Raw genomic sequence first — 13,714 nt, forward strand, 5'->3', positions numbered from 1 at the left:
TCCCAGGACTTTGGTTCAAATATGTTATCAAAGTCAGAATGGAGATTAGCGAATTTTATCTGTATAGTGCATTCCAAATCCGTTGCAGAAATGACCGATAATTTGACACCCAGGTGGGAAGAAAGAAGTCCATGCAGTACATGCCAAAGTAATATTATCAATCTCTTTATTACAGCCAAGGACTGAAGGATGATACTATGCAATGGTGGTGATGAAGATCGTTCCACTGTCATCACATGGTCCTTCTAAAGAACTTTATGCCAAATTGGGTAGAAGTCTTCTGCAACCTTAGCTTTTGACATTTATTTTGTACTTCAGGGCTTCCATTTACCATAGGAAGATCCACTGCTGCTTCAGCGGGAGAAGGAGTTAAGAGTCCATAGCTCCCTTGCTTCAGAGATAATACAAGTCAACCTATCTTCCACCCCTGTGGGAGGAGAAAACCTTAAGAGAGTTCTGGAAACCTAGTACCTTGGAAGTCGAATGGAATCCATTCTGGAACTCCATTCGACTTCCAAAATGTTCGGAAACCAAAGTGTGGCTTCTGACTGGCTGCAAGAAGCTCCTGCAGCCAATCAGAAGCCGTGGAAGCCCCATCAGATGTTCGGCTTCCAAAAATAGTTTGCAAACCGTGACAGTCACTTCTGGGTTTGCGACGTTCAGGAGTCAAAACATTTGAGAACTAAGCTGTTTGAAAACCAAGATACGACTGTACATCACTTCAATAGAGGTTTAGAGCTGCAACATCTGAATCTTTATGGGTTCTATATTACCTTCCATATTACATTTTTCAATTTCAGGCAACCTGTTCCCAGGTTAGAATTTCCAGTGAAAATATTCTAAGTTCCTAAGTGTTCTCACCAAGTACATTTTTCATTCTCATTAGATTTCCTGGAATCTCCCAAACCTCACACTGAGCTGTGAAAAGACCTTTGCCAACAGCAGACATCGCCCTTCTTTCTAAGGTCAGTGATCCCTTTGCCTTTTTATAAAGTTAAATCAATTTTAAAAGCAATGCAAGCTGAATATGCTTTATTTCCCCCTTGATTTTTGAGTGACATTGTCATAAATGCATTCGGCTGCACTGTACAGAGGCCAACCACCACCAAGAAGTTTCATTCCACAGTGGTTTTGTGGTTCAGGGAACCGCAGCAAGAACCAGTCAAACTAAACTATATAGGAGCCTGTACCAGAAGGGCAAACAAGATCCCTTATCAAATAGAAGATGCATCAGTGCAAACTAATTAGAATTAATTATGTCTCATAATTATCAAGAAGGAAGAAGTACAGCAAAGCAAGTTGAAAGCATGCAAACATTAAGTAGATTTCACAGGTTGAAAGCCTGCAAATGTCTTTGTTTCAGCAGACTGTTGAGGCTTAAAGGAATAGGGGATCCTATGCTAAACCAATCAGTCTGCCACCCATTATTTTATCCCTGCTGGTCCTGGAATATAAATTCAGATTCACACAGCCTCCTTTCCTTCTGCTCAGCCTCTGAAATTGTCTATAATATAGTCAGCATTCTACCCCTCCATTTGGAAAAGCTATTCATACCTTGACGTTTTTCCTAACTTGAAAACATTTATTCAGTTCCCTAATTTTATGAAGAAGCAACTGCTATGAGCTTTAGAATATTCCAAGGTGCAGGCACAGTCTTAACCTCTCATATAGCTAATCACCATAAGAACCAGAATCTAGATGGTGGCGCTACACTGTAACTTGCTTCCCATAATAGTCAACCAGTCCCAACCAGTTCTCTCATGTCAGTAAATGGTAATGTTTGAATTCCAAGGTCTACTCATTGAAGGTGACACACTTCACCGAATCCCACACCTGCAGAAGACAGATACTAGAATATAACTTAAGGAAAGTTACTGCTTACATCTATACAACCTATGCACATAACCTTTATGTTCTGTAAAGAATTTAGCAGTCTTTCTTGTCTTCACAATAGCTTTGAAGTGGGTTTCCATTATTTCTGTATAAAAGATGATCAGAGATTTACCACACACTGTGGCAACTTTGGATGATACCAGAAGTGCTAACTAGCAAGTGAATGAACTCTCTGTGCTCACATTCTCTCTGCAGTACTTGCACAGAGATGTGCAAGCTGTATGAGTGACCTCCAGTTTTGCACAAGTTTCAGTGGAAGAGCAAAAATGCCAATGCAAGGAACCTGTGCACTCACTTAAGGCAGAGATGGGGACACAGCTCGCCCCCTCCCAGAACACTGGCTATGCTACCTGGAGTCTAACAACATCCAGTGGGCCAGAGATTCCCCATGCCTGACATAAGGGTAGCACTGATTCTATTATCCAAAGACATTCTGTGTTTCTGACACAACTGAGACTTAAACTCCAGTCCAGAAGATCACAGTTCAGCAACCTATGCCAGGCAGAGCCAACACGTTCTTCTCCAGGTGTTGAACTTCAGCTCCCAACATTCCTGGCCATTCACCCCATACTGGCTGGGGCTTACGAGGGATAGAATCCAGTAACATTGGAAAGACCTTATGTTGGCTACCATTCAGTCTATGTACTGGACCAAACTGCGGTGAAGGGGCTATCCATCTCTTGACCACCCTGATTGTGAGTTCAGCATGTTACACTTTGATCACAAAAATGACAGAGTCTAGTGACATCTTAGAGAAAACTTGATTCAGCATTCCATAAGCATTTCTGGGTAAATTATCCTACAGATTTAAAATACGTAAACAGTCTACCATGACTAGCACTTTGTGTGTCTGACGAGTCCGCAAAAGCTTATGCCACAATAAATCTGTTAGTCTTTAAGACACCACAAGACGTCTCTCTCTCTCTCTTTGTGTGTGCATGTTTGCTGTAACAGACAAACACAGCTATCATTTTCCAGGCTCAAGTTCTGGATTATGTGATCTGAAGCACATGTTTCAACTTCTGTCCTGTGCTCTCCTGACAACAACCAATGAACTTTGCTTGAATAAGAGCAGTAAAATCACATCTTCATTTGCTTAGAAAAACTCTACGCAAAACTGAGGAGAGCATCACCAAACAGATCCTATTTGTGAATGCACGGATGAAGTCTTTGGGCTTATCAAGAGAAAGAGAGAGAGAGAACAGAACACAAAAAGCTTCCTTTAAGAGACATTTTTAAAGGGCAACAATCATCTGGGATAACATACAAAAGAGGGAAACCCTACAGGAGGAAACAGCAAGTGGGTGAGAGGAAACTGCCTAGCTGTGTTTGTACAAAGTCTCTTTCAAGGCAAGCACTAATTCTTCAGCTACAGCGGGTTCCTAACCAAAGCTCTGCTGAATGATTCTCAGCGGAAGGGAACAGTTTACATTAAGTCAACAGTGCCCTGGACTTTCAAAAAAAACAACAACAAATGCTGTGCTGTCCCCGTTTCTTCTCAGCAGAGGCTTTTAGCCTAATCTAAGCAAGCCCATTAGCAGAAATTTGTAGAAGTTGAAAAACAAACGCGCCACAGTTTGCAAAAGCAAAAAGCCCAGCAAGATTAAAATGCATGCAAAGCGACCAGTAAATCTTCCCCCATGAAAGACAAAACAAATCTGTCTGCCACGGAGCATAAAAGAGCAGGGAGTCCTGGTGGGCAACAGAGACAGGTTTTGGGTTGTTAAGTAGGTGCCTTTTCAGGAGATGCCCTCCAAAATTCATTCCCTCCAAAAACAAAACTTCAGGGCAAAGTTTACAATCCTCTCCTGGGTTTTGTTTAGCTTCCGGACGGAGAGATGGACTTGCCTTTCTGAAGCAGCGCTCCCTGCCCGGCACACAAGCTGCCTGCTGCGCGCTTTCTGCGCTCCCTCTCCCCGCACGTTGCGCGCTCAAGCGCGCAGATACCCAAACGCGCGCGGGACAAAAGCAGTTGCTCCAGGCAGCGCCTCACTCACCTCCTGGCGCTGCTGCCTTTTGTGCATCCTTCGCTTTCCCCAGCCACTCCGGAGACTCCCATCGCGGGCGCCTTACGAAAAGAGACACCCCCCCTCCCGCCTCCTTCCTCAGCTCGACAGGATCCTCCTCCTCCTCCTGCTGCTGCTGCTGCTCCTATTCCTCCCCGCGGAGCCGAAGCCAGTCCCGCCCATTAGGGTATCCAAGCTCCAGCCAAAGAGCGCCGCCACACAAACTCACCCCCCCCTCCCGGCTACAATGGTTCGTTCCCTCCGGGATAACAGGGAGAGGGAAGGATCGAAAGAGGAGGGGTGCGAGAGACGCGCGCAGAGTCAGGAAGAAAGAGGATTTTTCCGAGCACTGCTAACGAGTTGGGAGAAAGGGGGAAAGGAGTGGGGAGGGGATACTTCCAAATACTTTTCTCTGCATCTGATTGCACTTTGGGCCCCAAAGGTTTAGGGTCAGTGGCTATCTCTCAGCCTATCCTACCTGGCAGGGTTGTTGGGAGGATAAAGCGGAGAGGGAACAACCACCTGCACTATATTGAGCTCTTTGGAGAAAAGTTGGAATAAAGATGCAATACGAGTAATAAACTGCAGTGCTGGTCACACTTACTTAGGAAGGAGGCCGTTGAAGTCAGTGGGATTTTCTTCTGAGTGGACATTTATTGGTTGCGGTTGTAAATCCGCTATGTCTTTACAAGACTCGGTTTGGAGAAGAAATTCAGGTTGGCCTTCTAGAATCCAGTTCTGGAGAAGAAAGCTTGCATTTGGGGAACAAGGTGAAATCCTCCCTTGAGGCTCTTGGGAAGTAGATTTCAGTGGCTGCCAATGCTGCAGTGACACCCACTTTAGGCAGGATGGGGGCAGAAAACCAAGGCATTGCAGGGGGTTAGACTAGATGACCCTTGGGGTCCCTTCCAGCTCTACAATTCAATGAAAGCAAGATGAGCAGGAAGGCACCCAAAAGCAGCAGGGCTGGATTGTCGCTTTTTAAAAAAATAAGGGTTGGATCCAGACCTATTCATACTTGGAGTAGCCCAATTAAAATCAGTGGGGCTTAAATTAGTGGGGTTTACTTCCAAGAAAGTGTGTCTGCTGTCCTAAGCACACTTAACCTGAACGAGGCTGCAATTCTAACCCCAATTACCTGGGAGTAAGAATGCCCATAGGGACGCAGGTGGCGCTGTGGGTTAAAGCCTCAGCGCCTAGGACTTGCCGATCGAAAGGTCGGCGGTTCGAATCCCTGCGGCGGGGTGCGCTCCCGCTGCTCGGTCCCAGCGCCTGCCAACCTAGCAGTTCGAAAGCACCTCCGGGTGCAAGTAGATAAATAGGGACCGCTTACCAGCGGGAAGGTAAACGGCGTTTCCGTGTGCGGCTCTGGCTCGCCAGATGCAGCTTTGTCACACTGGCCACGTGACCCGGAAGTGTCTGCGGACAGCGCTGGCCCCTGGCCTCTTAAGTGAGATGGGCGCACAACCCCAGAGTCTGGCAAGACTGGCCCATACGGGCAGGGGTACCTTTACCTTTACCTTTAAGAATGCCCATTGGCATGGTTAGGCTTGCAGTGTAAATCTGAATCTGACCTATTGCCATCTAAAGAGGAAGGCCACATAAAAGCATTAGCTCTGGAGTGCAAAATTATGTCATTGCACTACTGGTGCCACACTTCCTACTCTCTCCCTTGGCTGACTTGTAGGGTGCAAGTTTCTCACTGCTGCTGGAGAGCACATTGCAGATAGAGCCTTTGCAGGCTAAAGTCCTGGATTGTGGCAATACAATTCCCCTTTCCAGGACTACTCCCCGTGACATCATGCTAGGAGCAATGTGCCTGGAGCGCTTTAGGGGAGCTGGTTGAGAAATCTCTTGTAAAACTTTGCACAGATTTTCTGCAAAAGGGCAGGCTGTCGGGGAACAACAAATAGTTATTCATCATGAGTCAGCTTCCTATCTGTGACATCAGCAAAAAAAATAGGAGGAGAGCCAGAAAGAGGGGAGGGAAGGGAAAGGAGTCTAGTCTCAGAAGACTCCCCCTTCTCCTTCTCCTCCTGTCCAGAGATTGGACTGGAGTCAGACTCGCAGGAAAAGGATGTCTGCAGCCGGACTCTCTCAGGAATCCAGCTGTGTTTATTCTCCCCTCTTGCACAGAGACTTGAGGACATTTCAGAGGGGGACTGCTTAGCATCCACCCTTTGGACTGATTAAGCAGCAACCCTTCAATATCACTTCCTTAGAAAAAAGATTGGGATAAGTTCGCCTCCTTGAAACTCTTGCTCTCTAAAGGAGCTCCGGAGAGCCATTTCGAATTGCTTGCAAAACGGTTATAGCAACCCCACACAAAAAAAGAGGGTTTGTTTTGGTCATGTGTGACCTTACACAGGAAACGCTGAGGGCCTTTTCTGTTTTGTCATTATTCATTTAGTTGGCCCAGACAATGTTGTGTTGAGTTCAACATAATCCTTTTAAGTCTGTGCCTACATTGGCCAGAGTTTCCTCCATTACTAAGGCAAGAGGTTGCCTGTAGCTCTTGCTTCTGCTCCAGGCTGCTGTTTTATTGCTTTGGGTGCATTCTGCAACCTCTGGCTTTGACAAAATCCCTTTGTTTTCAGAAAAGTACCATCGCCGTAGATGCAGCTTTTCTCCCACAAATTGTGCCCAAAGCGACTCACTCACAACATATAAAATGAACAACAGCTTTTTTAAAATAGAAACAATTATAAACAATCTTATCAATAAATATAAAATCAATATATAGTTTAAACAGAGGAGAAAATGATGCCAATATGAAAGTAGAATTGTTGCACAAATGTAGTACCATGGTCCAGATGATGTATCTGTAGTTTGGATCCAAGACTCCTTCTTCAAACATCCATAGATTCCACCCCAACTTTCAACTAGGGCACTATAGACATCCCATCCTGGCTCTCACCCAGAAAGTGGTCTTATGCCCACCGTTATTGTGCCTCTTGCCCCACATGGTGGCCATCTGGCATTTTGAACACAGCAACAGCATCAGCTTAAAATGCCTGCTTTGTCAAGGACAACGAATACACTCTCTTCCCTTCCTCTCTCCCCATTTCCCATTCTAGTCCACACACCAACATCTGCCATGCAAGCAATACTCTGATTACTGTTTATCAGAAGCCATTGAGTGCTGTGTGCAAAATGCAGAATCCAGCAAAGAGGTCTAGTAACTGCTGGGAAATTAGGTTTCATTTTCTGGTAAGTGTCTTGTAAATCGTGTCTAGTTGTTAGTCAATGACTTGTTAATTCAAGATGATATCTCATGTGGCTACAAAACAACATGGTGTAGCATGGCAGTTTAAAACTAGTCATAAAATTCCTAATGTCTAGACAAAAGTCAAAAGAACCACAGTTATCATAATATTTACTGTAAATTATATAAATAAGATTATAAAAGATCACTGACATGGAATGTTAACTGGCAAAAGCCCACATATCTTGTTCTTTTATAGCAATTCCACAGAGGCATACCTATCCACAAGAACAAAACAAACATTTATTCTTTTTTAAAAAACAACAACAACACCTCTAGTATATTTAAAAGTACTGTTGTTACTTTGCTGAACAAAAATAAATATTTTGTCATGCCCTTCTCTACTGCTTTGTTTCATCTTTTTTAAAATAAAATAAAAGTGATACTCAGAAGGGAATAGGTTTTGGCTATGATGCAAATCCTGAAGCATTAGTAGTCTTGCCAGCTCTTAGAACTCCAGCGAAGAAACTAGGATGAAATATGCCAGATTATGCACACTCCAAACTTTATTCTGTACAGATGCCACATTTACCAAGGCATGTATAACTTCACTTGGGCTGCAGCTCAAAGTAAGTCCCATTGAACACAATGTGGCTTACTTCTGAGTTCACATGTATAGGATTCTGATGTTAATGCTCTTTGAAAACTGTGTGTGTGTCCCCCGCCCCCCTCAGAACTATTTTTAAAATGGCAGATCCATTAGCCAGCTGGCATTTCATCAGCATGGTAGCGATAATGACAGGACAATTGTGCTGAAGCCAAGCATGCCAGTGTCCATTCCATTTGACCCCCCCATCAACACAGTGTCATCATTCCTTGCTTACTTAACACATTTAGTCTTCACTGTGTTGGGTTTCCCCTTTAGTATTTTCCTCTCAAGAGATATTGGACTTCTGTCAGTTTTGGGGCTCCCTCAAGCCAGCTGAGACTTCCTCTTAATTCCTAGATCGTGCCATTTTCTTTATGTAAAGATCCACGTTCAAATTACGAATGTGCTACTAGCTTGTAGGATTTGAGAGAGTTCAATATGCTTCACATATACTTTCATGGTGTGATGGTTACGACCTGACAAGGCAAGCGCTGTGATCTAACCAACTTCAATAAAGTTGAGTGAAGCCTTCGTGAAGACTGTTTACACCAGGATACCTTGGGAGAAGCCATAACTGTTTAAAGCAGCATAAGAAAAACATTTGCACCTCACTTTCCCTCTACAAATCTCAAGGTAGGAATTTCCTTCCTCATTTTATCCTGTGGTATGCGTTAGGGTGGACGCAGGTGGCGCTGTGGGTTAAACCACTGAGCCTAGGACTTGCTGATCGGAAGGTCGGCGGTTTGAATTCCCGCAACGGGTGAGCTCCCGTTGCTCAGTCCCTGCTCCTGCCAACCTAGCAATTCGAAAGTACGTCAAAGTGCAAGTAGATAACTAGGTACCGCTCCGGCGGGAAGGTAAACAGCGTTTCCTTGTGCTGCTCTAGCTTGCCAGAAGTGGCTTAGTCATGCTGGCCACATGACCCTGAAGCTATACGCCAGCTCCCTCGGCCAATAAAGCGAGATGAGTGCCGCAACCCCAGAGTCGGCCACGACTGGACCTAATGGTCAGGGGTCCCTTTACTTTTACCTTTAGGGTGAAAGGTAGGCATTAGGGTGAAAGGTAGTGACTAGCCCAATATCACTGAGTGATGCTATTTTTAGCTTGTAACTGTGGATGATACTCAAAAAAGTTTTACTCATCAAAGACCCACTGAAATTAATAACATGACCTAACTTTGCAATGTTAATTTATGCCAACGAGTTTCCTCAGAGTAAAACTTAGTTAATAAGCACCCTGTCTGTTGTAACCTGCCCTGAGATCTCCAATAATGAGGGATGGGCCATAAATGTGCCAAGCAAACAAATACATAAAATATTAAAATGATAGTGATCAACAATGACTGTGTGTGTGTGTTTAAAGAGAAGGGATGAAAAAGAGGGGGTTATGTGAGACAAGGAACATAGAAACTGATAACTTGAAACTGCTTAAGTAGGCTAGTGCATAAGCCAGTCTGCAGCCACAACAAAATTGTTGTCTTTGTTGCTACAGCAATCGTATGTGTTTTCCATCCACTTAAGCCGTTAAGAGCTTCCTGAAAATAGTCAAAATATTCCCTTAATCAGACTCCTGATTAATGTAAATGAGCAACTACCTGGTGCTAAACATGTTGACTCAGAAGAAAAATATGTCACTGACTTAGGATGTTAATTTAAAAAAACTATTTAGAATAGTAGGTGATGTTCATTAGCACCAAGCACTGAAAGGCCATTCTACATTGTATCAGACACCAGTGGTTGTCCTTGCCTAACTAGGAAGAGAAAACTTTTTGCATTGAATTTCTGATGCTTGTGTTTTACAAGTTGCTTCTACTGGACATAGCCACTCACAGTTGAGAAAGGGTGGAGTATGAGGTCCTTGACATTTATAAAATACTTTCCTAGCATAACATTCCATTCTAGGGGTGCAGCTGATTCAGATCTGTTCTGAATTCCTTATGTCAGCCTGCTCTGCAACTGTAAAATCAAGAATTATTTGGGGCCAAGGCTTACCCAGACTTTGCTCCAGAAGCCTTCGGCTTGGTTCATGTGAAGTAACCAGGGAAAAAGCAGACCTTTGAGCATGTGCAAAATGCCTTAAAGAAGAGCCTTAAAGTGTAAGAGGATCAGACCAAAGGCCTATAAAACAAAAGGCCAATAAAAATGAAATAAAATACAAACTCTAAAAACAATAAAACTATTCTTACAGATGCACATTTAATATGTACAATTGTCCCCAAATAGCTAGTATTCCATCACCAACCACTTACCAGATATGGTTATGGCTCAAATTAAGACAATGCTTATCTTCAAAACAAAAAAAATTCCTTCCGGTTGCACCTTAAAGACCAACTAAGTTAGTTCTTGGTATGAGCTTTCGTGTGCATGCACACTTCTTCAGATACACAGTGTATCTGAAGAAGTGTGCATGCACACGAAAGCTCATACCAAGAACTAACTTAGTTGGTCTTTAAGGTGCAACCGGAAGGAATTTTTTTTGTTTTGACTAGGGCAGACCAACACGGCTACCTATCTGTAACTGGAACTATGGAAGGCACCACATTGAGCCGCATGAAATGCTTATCTTATCATCATTCATTCATTTTATATACTACCCTTCATTCAAACATCACTGAACAGTTTACAATATAAAAGAGCATTATAATATTTGTTATGGATAAATATTGAATATATAAATAATATGGTTGTAAAACATATTAGCCTGGTAGCCTCCAAACCTTCATTTCTGACCTTGAGGTACCTTTTTTCTTCTTCATCAAAACATAAATTTGAGACAACCCAAACAAGTGGGAACTTTTGCCAATGTTGACAAGTTTTTGGTGTGGTTTTTTTAATATATAAGTGGACAGAGGCTGTTCCAGAGAAATAAAAATATTTTTTCCTGTCTCCTAAACCAAATATTAAAACTATTCCAGGTAAGTGAACGTGCTTTATACAAGCTGGGCAAAAACATCCTAAAGATATACCCAAACTAGCCCACACAAAACCATATTAGACTGAAAAAGGTGATTCATCAAGTCACACGTCAACCTCTATTTAGAGTGTGCTGGCTGAAGGACTAAAGGATTTGGTAGAAGCCACACCTTGCCAGGCGAATTTACGATATGAGACCAGCACAAAAGATACACGGGCAGAACAATTCCAGGCAGCTAGAACTCCTCCTGAAGCCACTGTTCTTCTAGCATTAAGAACATAAAAGAGACTGCTGGATCAGGCCAATGGCCCATCTAGCCCAGCATCCTGTTCTCACTGTGGCCAACCAGATGCCTGTGTGAGACCTGCAAGCAGGATTCAAGCACAAGAGTACTCTCATCTCCTGTTGTTTCAAGCTCTTGGCATTCAGAAACATTGCTTTGAACTTCTAACCTCTCCCTGGAAGTGACAAATAGGCAGTTAAGACACACTGAGAGCCAGTGTGGTGTAGTGGTTAAGAGCGGTGGACTTGTAATCTGGTGAACCGGGTTCTATTCCCTGCTCCTCCACATGCAGCTGCTGGGTGACCTTGGGCTAGTCACACTTCTCTGAAGTCTCTCAGCCCCACTCACCTCACAGAGTGTTTGTTGTGGGGGAGGAAGGGAAAGGAGAATGTTAGCTGCTTTGAGACTCTTTAGGGTAGTGATAAAGCGGGATATCAAATCCAAACTCCTCCTCTTCTACTACTACTTCCCTTGAGACGGCATCTATGGCTGAGTCTAGTAGCTGGGTGGCAAGACAAATGTTCCACAACATGTGTCTTTCATGTTTGCTGCTGCTGTGTGGCTCAGAGGTAAGGGCAGGTGTCACCAATATGGCACCTACAGCCAATGGTGTTCCTGTCAGGACCTCCAACAGTTCCCACAAAAGATCTCAGGACATATTCCCTCAAAAATCTGCATTGCCCAAGAGACAGTCAACATAATTGGTGCTCCACATTTTAATATTTAGATTCCCCCTTCCTTCCTCCACAAAACCTTAAATAAATATTTTAAGTGGAGAACCCTTGTTGACAAATGAATATAAATACTATCAAATTATTTGGAGAAGTTTATTTGTAGTAAAGTGAACCCAGCACACATTTTGTGACTGCAATACCATTTTTGTGTTGGGGTCGTGTATTGAAAAGGGCATTGTTCAATGTGGGATAAGCTCCGACGTTGAGAAAAACAGTGGGTTATTTTATTTGCTTTCCTTCTTTCTGTCTGCTCTATTTTATGCTAGTTCATGTGAATATTTTAAGGCCACTTAATTCTCCACACCCTTAATAAAATGAATGAACAAAGCATGACCATTTCACAGCAACTGCCTTACACGGAACCAGCCTTGAATGCAAAAACACTCCCATGTGTTGTTGAACCCACAACTTACCTCTATAAAATATTTAGCAGGAGTTATTCATGTACAATGCTTGAAAAATATCTGGATGTATTTCACACCAATTTATATTTCAGAAAGTATTAAAAACCAAAAACAAAATTGGTGGTGTATGCAGCCTTGTACGTATGTCTGCAAGGGCAAATGTTACCAGCTATAGATATTTGTTATTTTTCTCCCATCGCAAACACACAGACTGATTCACATACCTACCAGAACTGTTGAGAGCATCAAGACTGTAAGACAAGCTCTTCTAGGTCAGACAAAAGGCATATTCAGTCCCGCACAGTCACCAAGCAAAACCAACTTCTGGAAATGGATCATGGACTTCATTTGCTAAGCAAAATTACAAAACCAACATCAAATGGTAAAAATTTAAAATTAAAAGGCCACACTTACTGTAACAGTATGTTAGTTTTGTCTAATGATTATCTGTGGGCTTTTGTTTTCGTAGCTGTTTCAAAATTTGTTTTACTCAAGAATATTCAAGATTATTTGCAACTGTATCCTCCATAGGCAGTATCATAAAACAAGGGGGAAAATAATAGGATAGCACCCACCCACTTCCTCCATCTGCACATTAAAATATGACTTTGGAAACCTAAGCAAAATATAACATGAACTGCACAGAAGGGGAGAAATTATTGCAATAAGCTATAGTCCTTTCTGATTTCCAAGTTATCTCCAGATTAAGTTCCTATTGGTGGTTTACTTCTACATGTTACCGCAGCTAACAGGAATCACCAGGACTGGGTTATTCAAGAGATAGACTGAGGCAGCCACCCCACCAGGGCAGAAGTGGCATCAGCTTCTGGGTTCTCTCACAAGATCTCGCTAGAATCCGGATGCTGCCACTGCCACACAACCGAGGGTTCAGCAGTGGGAGAGTAGCAGAGAGGAAGCGGCACCTCCTGTTTACCTCAGATGGTGAAACATGACAGGCCACCGCTAGGAGTCACTGCCACAGCCATTTCATGATCCTTGCATTATATTGTTACACATCACCCCAATCTATTGCCGAGTGGTACACTTGGTGTTAGTGTTCACCCATGGTTAGTATTTTCTTTGGAAATGAGGCTCAGCAGAGGCTAGTGTCTTAATGATATATGGTTTATTACTGGAGCTTTCAGTGGAGGGGCTCACGGAAGCAGCACCCCAAAAAGTGCTCGCTTACTCTATAGCAGAAGCAAAACAGCATAACAGTTCCTCTCTCTGCTTCCTGGTCACATCACTCCCAACTCTAACCCCATTCCTCTCCCCTGCCCTAAGTTCTGGTCTCTTTTATAACTCAGGGGAAGGTCCCTCCTTTGATGTGCTAAAACTCATCACAGTGGTACCTTGGTTTACGAACTTAATCCGTTCCGGAAGTCTGTTCTTAAACCAAAGCGGTCTTAAACCAAGGCGTGCTTTCCCATAGCAGCGGGGGGACTCCATTTACAAATGGAACACACTCAACAGGAAGCAAAACAAATCTTTTCTCTCTCTTCACTTTCTCCTATAGGGGTGTGGTTTTGAAAAAGAATGGCTCCAGAAATTTCCTTCAGATCCGCCACATGACATAAATCCTATGTCAGAGACCTCATGTGAGCCCAGTAAAAAGCTATGTGGCATA

General features: G+C 43.3%; 1 protein-coding gene and 1 long non-coding RNA gene across 19 annotated transcripts in view; one reads left to right on the plus strand and one right to left on the minus strand.

The window, feature by feature from the left end:
* PHLDB2 (pleckstrin homology like domain family B member 2) overlaps positions 1-4,163 on the minus strand; it is a 74,145-nt gene extending 69,982 nt beyond the window's left edge. For 3 of the 18 annotated variants that reach the window (XM_083736077.1, XM_083736073.1, XM_083736080.1), the window contains exon 1: positions 3,891-4,010. The gene's annotated coding sequence lies outside the window, so the exon portion shown is untranslated. Of the gene's footprint in view, positions 1-3,741 lie in introns of all 18 variants that reach the window. The other 15 variants (XM_083736072.1, XM_083736079.1, XM_083736074.1 and 12 more) reach the window with 11 other exon arrangements.
* The window catches only part of LOC310843890, a 435,627-nt gene that overhangs the window by 76,893 nt on the left and 345,020 nt on the right, over positions 1-13,714 (plus strand). The gene's annotated exons all lie outside the window — the stretch shown is intronic.

The sequence above is a fragment of the Podarcis gaigeae genome (assembly GCF_964106915.1).
Source record: "Podarcis gaigeae genome assembly, chromosome: 4".
NCBI classification, from domain to species: Eukaryota; Metazoa; Chordata; class Lepidosauria; order Squamata; family Lacertidae; genus Podarcis; species Podarcis gaigeae.